Source organism: Patagioenas fasciata, chromosome 2 (genome assembly GCF_037038585.1).
Source record: "Patagioenas fasciata isolate bPatFas1 chromosome 2, bPatFas1.hap1, whole genome shotgun sequence".
Taxonomy (NCBI): domain Eukaryota; kingdom Metazoa; phylum Chordata; class Aves; order Columbiformes; family Columbidae; genus Patagioenas; species Patagioenas fasciata.
In genome coordinates this window covers 136,286,720-136,297,069 of record NC_092521.1, presented here as the reverse complement: position 1 = coordinate 136,297,069, position 10,350 = coordinate 136,286,720, and positions in this window count along the sequence as shown.

Here is a 10,350-nt window from a genome sequence, read left to right as displayed (position 1 = left end):
TCAACTTTTTAAAACAGGTCTGTAACTGCATCTAGAATACAGCAAGAAAGAAAATTGGCTGCAAAAATAATGTGGAACAATTCTGTAACAAATATAAATCAGCATAGTTTGACTGAAGTTAGTGGAGCTCTGTCAGTTTACTATAGGTTAAGATCTGACCTCAAATGGACATTTGCATGCATAAATCAAGTAATTGCATACACAAACTGATAGTTATTGTGATTTACATGTGTAAGTGTTCACATTAGTTAGCAAGAGCAATAGTGAAATACTGAAATAATGCGTGTGCTGTTTTTTTCATGTGCAAGCAGATGCACTTGCAGACACTGAAGATTTTGTTAATAATAATGTGGGAAGGAAAGAAGAGGCCTCTTCCACATTGAATAACCCCTTCCCTTCTTTGACTCCCCTCACACTTTGCCCCAGTCTGTTCTTCTAAGAAAACCCCAGCTTTGACAAATTAAAAATAATACTGAAGCTTTTGGTGAGAAGGTTAGCCAGAGGAAGAGAAAAAATAAACAAACATCGTGTCTGTTTCTGGCATTTCTGTGTTAGTTTAACATTGGCCTTGAATATGGGTCAGTCTTAAGGGATATTAATCACATCAAACTTAATACAGAGTGTATATGTCTGTAGCAAAGCATAGCAGAGCAAGCAATGAGTCACACTTTCGAGAAAAAAGGCAGGTTTTAGATAAGAGGGAAAGCAATCAAATAAACTCAAACTTCTCTTGCAAGAACCCAATGTAGAGTGCATGTATTTGGTCCAAAATAAATTGTCATTAAACTCAAAAGATGAAGAGGCAATAGGTAGGGTCTACTGACACAGGGATGTGCTGCAAAGTTTGAAGTTTGCACCACAAAGGTTGAGTCTTTTCAGATCTTGGATTAGGAGGTCAGCCAACTACTGCAAGGGATGCCAGGCTTCAAGGTTCCCCAAAGTCTAAGTGTACTCAGTGATAAGATTTCACACTAGTCCTGTTCCAAAAAGAACAAGGAATCAGTGGGAATGAAGGAAACAAAATGCATGAATGAAGGTATTTCAACTGAACTGTTACAGAGACCCATCCCAAACAGACAACAGATTAAACAAAAAAATGGAAATAGTAAATCTGCCCATACAATCTCATTTCTCAAGAATCAAAACAAGCTCTTAAATTCAGCAAACAAGAAGGAATAGAAGAGGGAAGAGAGGAATTTGGAAAAGTCAGAGCACTTTCTTCTGACATTTTCAAGATTAAACATTCAACTTCAAAACAGTATTTTCAGTTCAAAATGAGCAGCTTTACAAATATCAGTCAAGGAAGGTTGAATAACTGAAAATAATAAATAAAAGAAAAAACTTAGAGTAGTATTAAATTTTTTTATAGCCATTAATTTTTTTAATCACTGAAAAATACAATGATTTTCTGGTTTGGAGCAGCTTTGAGCTATATGTAATTTAGTTATTTTATGGTTCAGCTACCAGACTAAAATTTGCCATTATTTTCAATGTATTTAATTCTGTATTCCAGCCTGAACTGAATTCACTTAATATAGAATCCTGGGACAGGTTGCTTTTCAAAGATTGGTATTAAAACGCAAACTAGAATGGCAGAAGAGAAACTGTGAAATCTCAAGGTGTCCTAACAAGGTAGTGCCATTCTGTCCTCCAAACATATCACTTCCAGCTCCATGTGACCAGCAATTCTGTTCGCACAGACTGCAGATGCACGCAGCCTGGGAGAGTCTTTTAAAAAAATGTTCACTGGCTGGTTGACAGATTGCGATACACATTTCTGTCAAGGGAGATGAGGCCGTGGAGAATGACTTCTCTGACATGTTCATGGCCTCTTATTTTTCTCCTCTCCATTTCACCACTCTCTTATAGTGCTTGCTGTGAGCCAGAGGATGAGATTTAAAATTAAGTTAACATTTAATACCCAATGGTAAACAGTATTTTTTTTTTAAATTACCCGATTATAGTTTACTGGCACAAGACTTGGAGCTGTAACGTAAAACATTCTTATCTTTGGGTTTTCTGTCATTATGTCTTTTTTTATATAGATAACAGCTTGTCTTTTCTATGGCATCTGTGCTCACTCTCATAGGAATGCTAGAGATCACAGCACTAAGTGCCATGGCCAACCAGGATGAAAAGAGTCTTGCAGGCATTAAGGAAGGCAAGCCAATGCCACTCCAGATCCTCAGGATGTAATGGTACTGCGATCCATGCTGTGGCCTTGTAAAGATATGTTTTCTGTGTTTTCTATACAGCACACTTCCTCTCTATCTTTACCAGACTTGTCATTGTGGGGTCCCATGAATGAGGTAACACAAATGACCCAATAACTATCATACTTTATATATACATTTTATGCAAACTTGATAATATTGTCATTCATTAAGGGAGGCACTTTATTTTCTGTAAAGAGCACACTAAAACTCACAAAAATCACAAGAATTTATTGCAAAGAAGTAAAGGAGACAAGTCAAACATGATCAGCAAGCATAACTCGTGTAAGTCTTGGGAACTGACCAGGAACCCTGCACAGTGGATTTCCTCCTGACACACATGACAACTAGGGCTAGAGCTTTTGTCTTATGGAGAGAGAAAAGCCATAGCGCATTACTGGAGTGGTCTGCAACTTGGTACAGAAGCTACCAAAACACTCCAAACTGTTGTTAAGAAAACATCAATGCATTATGTCTTTGGAAAGAATGACTGACCATTTTTCCATCTTGTTTTGGGGGACTGTTTTTCCAGTTTCACTAAAGGTAGGAACTGCAGATGAAGAATATACATTACATGGAGAACATACATTATGTTAACAAGATAATACTGCTGAAAAAATGATTAAAGAAAATCCACAGAAGTTGTATGTGTCAGAAGTGTTTCAGGCAATCAGACCTTATCAACCTGCATGATCTGTCATTATTGGAAGTACTGAAGTTGTATGCCTTGTCTTTTTCATCCCTTTTGCAATCATCCCTTTCATTTTTTTCAGTTCTGTTGACAAAATTAAAGATTAAATCAATTCATAAACTCCACAGGGGCAAACAGGCAGGAGGGAAAAGTTAGCAAAAATCTGTATTAGTATGGATGAGAACAGGGGTTTCTCAAGGAGGCAGCCTTCAATACTAACTTGAGGGTGAAAATAAAAGAATACAGAAGAAATACAGATATTATGGTATCATATATTGTTATTTGCTAGACATTTTCATCTAGTTAAAATATTTCCTGTGACCATCATTTCTCATATTCAGGTATTTTTTTATGAGGGAGAGCTGTTACATATAACTAGAGCTTAAATTCTGTCCTACTAAAACCAGTTGAAAACAGCATTTATTTTTGTAGTTCTGTGACCTCATTCTGCAAATACTTCTGCTCTGATATATGACAGCTATCTCTTACTTTGGGTGACACAATCAGAGTAAGACAAAGTCCCTCATGATTTCTTAGAAGCAGAAAAAGAAGTGTACAGATTAACCAATCCCTCATTAAAACTTCCAGGAATATCCTGATAGACAGATAGAGCAGAGACATCTTTAGCTAGATAAGGTTGCTCAGAACCCCGTCCAGTCTGGCCTTGAATGTCTCCAGGGATGGGGCATCTACCCCTTCTCTGGCCAACTTGTGCCAGTGTCTCACTACCCTCATTGTAAAAAAATTTCTTCCTTATATTTAGCCTGAATCTAATCTGTCTTAGTTTAAAACTATTACCCCTTGTCCTGTCACTACAGGCCCTACTGAAATGCCTATCTACATCTTTCTTATAAGCCTCATTTAAGTACTGAAAGGCTGCAATAAGGTCTCCTTGGAACCTCTCCAGGCTGAAAAACTTCAACTCTCTCAGCCTTTCCTCCTCAGAGAGATGTTCCATCCCTCTGATTATTCTTGTGGCCTCCACTGGACTGGCTCCAACAGGTCCATATCTTTCCTGAACTCAGGACTCCAGAGCTGGATGCAGTACTCCAGGTGGCCTCTCACCAGAGCAGGTCTGTAGTTGTGGATACTTTGTATTAAAAAATAAGTTTACAAGTTCTCACCGATGAGTAATTTGCCTGTAACTGCATCTGGTTGATAATTCATGACTTCTTATACAGGTCCCGTGGTAAGAGCAGTGTGAAAAATGTAGCATTAGGCAATATTATGTGTATTTTCACTTACACGCGCAGTCTGTGTATGGTTCACCTTACTATACACAGTATCTTTCAGCATATGTGAAGCACAGCTACAAGTGAAGTTCGGTTTGCAGAACACTCTGCCTCTCCAAACAGAGAGGATGTCCAGTTGTTACAACTGACCTGTGTTGAGAAGTAGTGGATACTGCAGAAATGCTTAGAGCTGAGATAGGTGGGTCCTGTTAAGGATTCAGTCTGGATTTTCTGTATTTGCCCCATACTGTGGGATTCCGCTTGAGAGTGTGTCTGTTCATGTGAGACTAACTGTGAAGGGTGTTTTCATGCAAGTCTTATAAATTAATAAACATAAATGTGTTTATTAAGAGTATGCAGATTTACACCTCCCTTCATATCCTGGAGAATATTTCATTGTCACAGTGATAAATCGCCTTCTGAGTCGAAGGAATAAATTCTGGTTTACATCTCTACTCCTTAAAACACCAGAGACTCTCTCAAAACACTTCAGCCCTAATTTCAGCAACAGCCTTTTGTGACAAATGTTGAAACTTGCCACAGAGCACTTGCAACATGGAGAGCTCTTCTTAGGAAGTTTCCTCTCATTTTCAATGGGGTCCAGGAGTCTTTCCTACCAGATCTGTGAGGCTTTGCCCAGGACCTACCACACAATATTATTACAGGATTGAGACCCTGGAAAATGACCAAGTCATTGACATCTGATTGCTGCCTCCCAGGGCATGCACATCCCAATACACATGGCAGATTCAGAAGACACACATCAAGACCTGATTGGTCTTTACAGCATGAAGACTGGCTAGAACTCTTACACTAACCACAACTATGCCTGGTATATTTGCACATCCAAAATGCAGGAACCTGCTGAGATGACATAGCATGTAGAGCACAGGAGTAAATTGGAGCCTGGAGGAAAGGATGTGAACCTTGTTCAGGAGAATATGAAGTGTGCCTTGCTAAGAATATTACAGTTAAATTAAAACCATGTTAAAAAAGTTTCTCAGCTTGTCAGTGTTTATTTATCTCCTCTCCAGTCATCCCTTCTGTCTCCATACCACTTTGCATTTTGTAGAAAGTTTTTTTGTTTGTTCGTTTCTTTTTCGCTTAAAAATGAAAACTCCAGGCACAGTCTGCATTTTGATCCAAAGCTTTTTGGTGAATGACACATTTTTGGATCCTATCTGATTTTGGTGTCATACTGCTGGCAATAAACTGTATTTACTCTTGTTGTGCCTAATCATATACACTAGTGATATCTGGGAAGATATTGTCAATGTAGGTGAGAAAGATCTGAATGACAGATGATCCAAAATTTTAAATAGCTCCCCAAGAGGGTGTGTGTCTGGCAAAGAAGTTTCCCATATTAAAGGTGTTTAAGTGTTAAATGTAGTTGTTCCAAACAGAGATGTATATTGGAGCAATATGACCACCTAGAGCCAGGGAAGGGTATTATATCAGTGGACAGAGCACAGCAAATTGACACAAGGTAAGACAGAGGCCACTGGTGAACAGGGGTGCATTTCTAGTGGTTGACTGTTAAAATGAAAGTTCATGAAAATCACATTTTTATCCTCATTTGCAGTGGAAATCAGCACACTGGTGTTCATAACATTTCAAAAAGAAAATTAGATTAAGAAATAACTTTATTCTTTCTTCCTTCCACCAAAGGATGAGGGCACCTTGCCAAGTCCCATGCTGGTGACAGTGTAAACCCTACTCTGGGGCACCCCAGCCATCTGCCAAGCTGGACTGTTCTCATAGGGGATCTCTCACCATCACCCACCAAATCAGTCCCATGGCTTCTTGCCTGCCCCCACTCTGTGCTCTCCACAGATTCACCCATCTTTCTGGGTCTCACCATCCCAACCACTTCCCCTGCCAACCTGCCTCCCAGCAGTCCTGTGCAGGTACAAGCCAGAGCATCAACAAGGCAAAATCTAGGCGGTAAACTAGTTTTGGGAAACTTTCAGCAGCTCTCTGACTCGTGTGGCTGCAGGATGGAGTAGGTCCTAGGAGCCCCTGGGCACCCTGGCCTCTCCAGTCCAGGAAGGGAGGCTGCCCTCAGGGTCCTAGGGCAAAAGCTGGCTCTAACGTCCCTGGCCAGCCTCAGTGGAACCTCACCCTCAAGCTTCCTAGCTCTTCAACTCAATTCAGAGTATTGCCAAAAAAGTTACTGTTAAGAGCAAACTGGAGTTGGCTGTATCTCCCTGTGCCTTTCCATGTTTGTCTTGTAAGAGACAAATAACCATAAAGATAGATTTGCTTTTTTTTTCCCCTCTCCCTCCTTCTCCAAGAGATACTAGGGTGCTGCAAAACAGTGGTCTGTCAAATAGCGGGGAGAGCTATGCTACAGCACTTCAGTTTGGCAACTGCTGTCCCTTTCTCCAGTGAAAAAGATATTTTAACCTAGTCTGTTCTCTGGATACCAAAATTCTGGAAAATATTGTTTCATATGTCACTTGAATCTGTTTGAGCTTTTCCAATGTCTTTTAATGTATTTCTACATAGATATCCAGCTTTAAAATGTCCTCATAATAACTGAGTAAGTTTTCAGATGACATAAAACCAGAAGAAGGATCAATATGCCAGACAATAGAGCTGCCATTCAGAAGGAGCTAGATAGGTTTAAGGAATGGGACGACGGAAATCTCATGAGGACCCTATACCTGGGTCACAGTAACACCATGTAGCAGGACAATCTGGGAGCTGACTGGCTGGGGACCAGCTTTGCAGAGAACGATCTGAGGATCCTGGTGGATGGTAAGTTGGGTGGCATGACCTTGCAGTGATGAAGACTAACCACATACTGGGCATCATCTACCATACTGCACCAGCTGAAGAAAACCTACACAACACTTGTAAGGCCACTCCTGGAGTACAGTGTTCAGTTTTGGGCTGCCCAGTAGTTTAGCATAACATTAGATTAAATTTGTTTAATTTAATGGGAAGAGATGCAGAGAGTTCTAAAGCATAAATCTGACCACTGTAGAGTGGTTTCTAAGTCAGACATTCAAATAACACCACTTACAGTGATCACAAGCAGCACAGCACCCCATGCTTGTTGGGAAGCTGAAGTGAAGACAGTGGGTTGATTTAATACATATATTGAACAGGATTCACATAACACATGGGGTACATGAAAAAGAGCTACACTGCAATGTTGCTTTCATCTGTAGGAGGACAGCTGGGCATGCAATGTCTCTAATAACTGTAGACTGTTTAAACCCACGCACTGCCAACTTCCACACTGGTTGGCAGTGAGGCAAATCTAGCTATTTACTTGATAGATTAAGTTGCTTTTCTATATGTTGTTTGAAAAAGTAAAATAACTGCCTTGCCTCCTACACCTTCAAAACATAAGCAAGTCAAAGGAATAAAGAAAATTTTAAAATTTCTGGTTTCTGAATTCTTTTTGAAGGCACATTTTAGTAAGATCATTTTATTCTTCTTTTTTTTTTTTTTGCCAAAATGTATTATTCTGTCAAAATGTGTCCATTTTCATTAAACTTTTTTCAAGATACAAAATAAATAAGTGGCACTTTAACCAGAAAAATAATGAAACTGCTTGGACAGTAGAAGACTCATTTCACTACTTTGCCCCATTTGAAGAGTTTAGAGAATAAAAATAAATATTATGTTTTGTTTTTTTTTTTCTAGTTCTATCTGCTAAGTTATATTTTTGGTGGAAAGGAGTAACTTTGTGCTGCACACAGTCTAAAAATTAAATTTGTTCTGAAACTCCAGACACTATCCCAAAACAATGTTGTTCTGCTGGTCTGCTTTAGAGCTCAGTGTCTCAGAGACTCAACTTGGTACCTTCTTGCTCCATATCACGTTAGTGCAGGAAGAGGTCATCACTGTTGTTTCTGTCACTGACAAGAGGCAGAATCTGCAGAGAAGTTCTCTGAGAGAAAAATAAACAAAACTTGATACACAGTCAGAAACTACGCAGGAAAGCTCCTTTTCTTTTATTTTTCTCACACTACTGCAAAATGCCCTGCTTATTTCTCTGTCATCCTTTTTATTTAATTCCCGAAAGTAACTGCACTACACCTGATAATGTGTTTAAAACAGTACTGTGTTTGCCTCCGATTACCGAAAAATTGCATTTTTCACATCAATTCTTTAACTATAGAAATCAGATGAAATAAGGATTATCCTAAGATCTACTGTCAGGTGGGACAGAAAATCTAGTTTGTTAGACATGCCACAAACTTTGCTATTAAGAGTCTGGTGATGAAAAACAGTGGTTGCTAATATGATTTTTTTTTTTTTTTTGGTGATGTAAAAAGTTCTTTATGTGGCAGAAATCAGAAACATATAGCTAGAACAACCTAGCAAACAAAAAAAAAAAAGACTGTATCCCACTGCAGACTTTGGTAACCAGAAAATGTGATCTTTTTAACAGTAAATTCATAACCTGTAAAAATAAAGTCCAGAGCAAGCATGATTTAACTGAACTGGGTGTTTTAATCGTACTTAGTATATACCACCCTCCCTTATACCGCAGTTTTATTGGCAACTAGAAGACTTGATAATACTGCATTATATAAAAAGACAGCAGAGTCACCATCTCTTGGTATGATTTTCAAGATATCATAGAGGATGGGCACTCAGACCACAAATGAGTAGCATGGTATTTAAATCATAACAGTTTCAGAGCCCAGAGGCTGAAGTAGTTATGTAATTGTGCTGCATCTGAGTGTTTAAACATTGTTTAGCTCTGAAAGGAGATCACACGTTCTCCTACGTGTGGACATATATGGTCAAATTTTGCCATTATTTTCTGTGCAAACACTGAACAAATTCTTTTTCTGGAAGTGTTAAGAATACAGCTTCAGACCTAAAATTAAAGACTGATTATAGTAGAATAAAACTGAAGAACAGCTAATAAGGGTTATTCAGAGTAGTTAGTCACCATTACACCCACACCGGCATTTCAAGGACATTGCAGAAACATTTTGGTGAACATAGTACTTCAGGGCATCTGAGTATGGCACAGCTATCTAAAAATATACATCTGCAACAGATTCTTAATCTGACACGAGCATTTTAAGGCAAATATCTAAATAGATTTATAAGTTTTCAGAACACAAGTAGCATGTAAGCGTTGTTGGTCACATCTCTTTACTGTCACATTTAATGTTCTGTGACATTTCTCTTATGCATCCATCTCACTCAGATATCCCAATCCTAGAAGGTTTGTCCTTTATAACTGAAATTTGACATATTAGCATTTGTTGACACCTGTGGATAAGGAAAAAACACTTCTCTTCAGTTGCCTTGTGGAAGAGTAAGTGCAAAGACTACAATTTTCTGTATTGATGATTTCAATATAACTCACCTAGCTAGTGCCACAACTGTATATAGAGAACTACTGTCCAGTCTTGAGGGGCTTACGGGGAGGATGATTACTACTGTTACTTATTACTAACCTAGTGAAGTTTAATGTTGCTCATCTGGAAGAAAACTGTCTGCAGTTTTCTTTATCCATCTTAAAAAATTAGTATCAGCAAGTTGCAGACTAAAAGCAGGAAACCTACAATTTTGCTTTGTTTCAACATGACTCCATTGATGCCAATTGGGCTATGCAAGTTTGCATCTGATAAGGCAGATAAACTGTTATCATGTGACTGCCAGTTTTACTGAAGAATAATTCCAGTTGATATAAGTGGAAATTAAATGCTGCTTTCAAGCTCTGTATCAGAGAGGATGATGGAGACTTAGTAAAAGGTGGTTCAACTTCAGCAACTGCGAGGGTTTTGGGTTTTAAAAACCTCCCTCAACCCCTTGGATTGGTCACATCCTCTCATGCAGTGCACCCTCCTGTCCTTGTTACTGTTCCACTTCACTGGAGTGTGTAGCAGGACTGTGCTGGCATTTCCTGTTACTGTTATCCAGTAGGGAAAATCACATCAGGTCTGCTTGACAGCCGCACAGGCAGCCTCTATGGCAGCCAACAGAGACCACTGTTTTTCAGCATCCACACTTCTCTGTCTTCTCCAAGGAAAAGCAAATAGCTGTGTTTTTTTCACTGGAAAGCCCTCAGAAAAGATAAATCTTGTGGTCTTGTACAAAAATGTACACAGTTCCTCATCATTGTATGAGAAAAAGGGAAAGAGTAAGACCAATGACGATGATTTGATCCAGTGTGGGTACTGAAACTTGATGGAAACTTGAACTTCTGTCCTTGCCAGAGTGGAAGTACAAAATG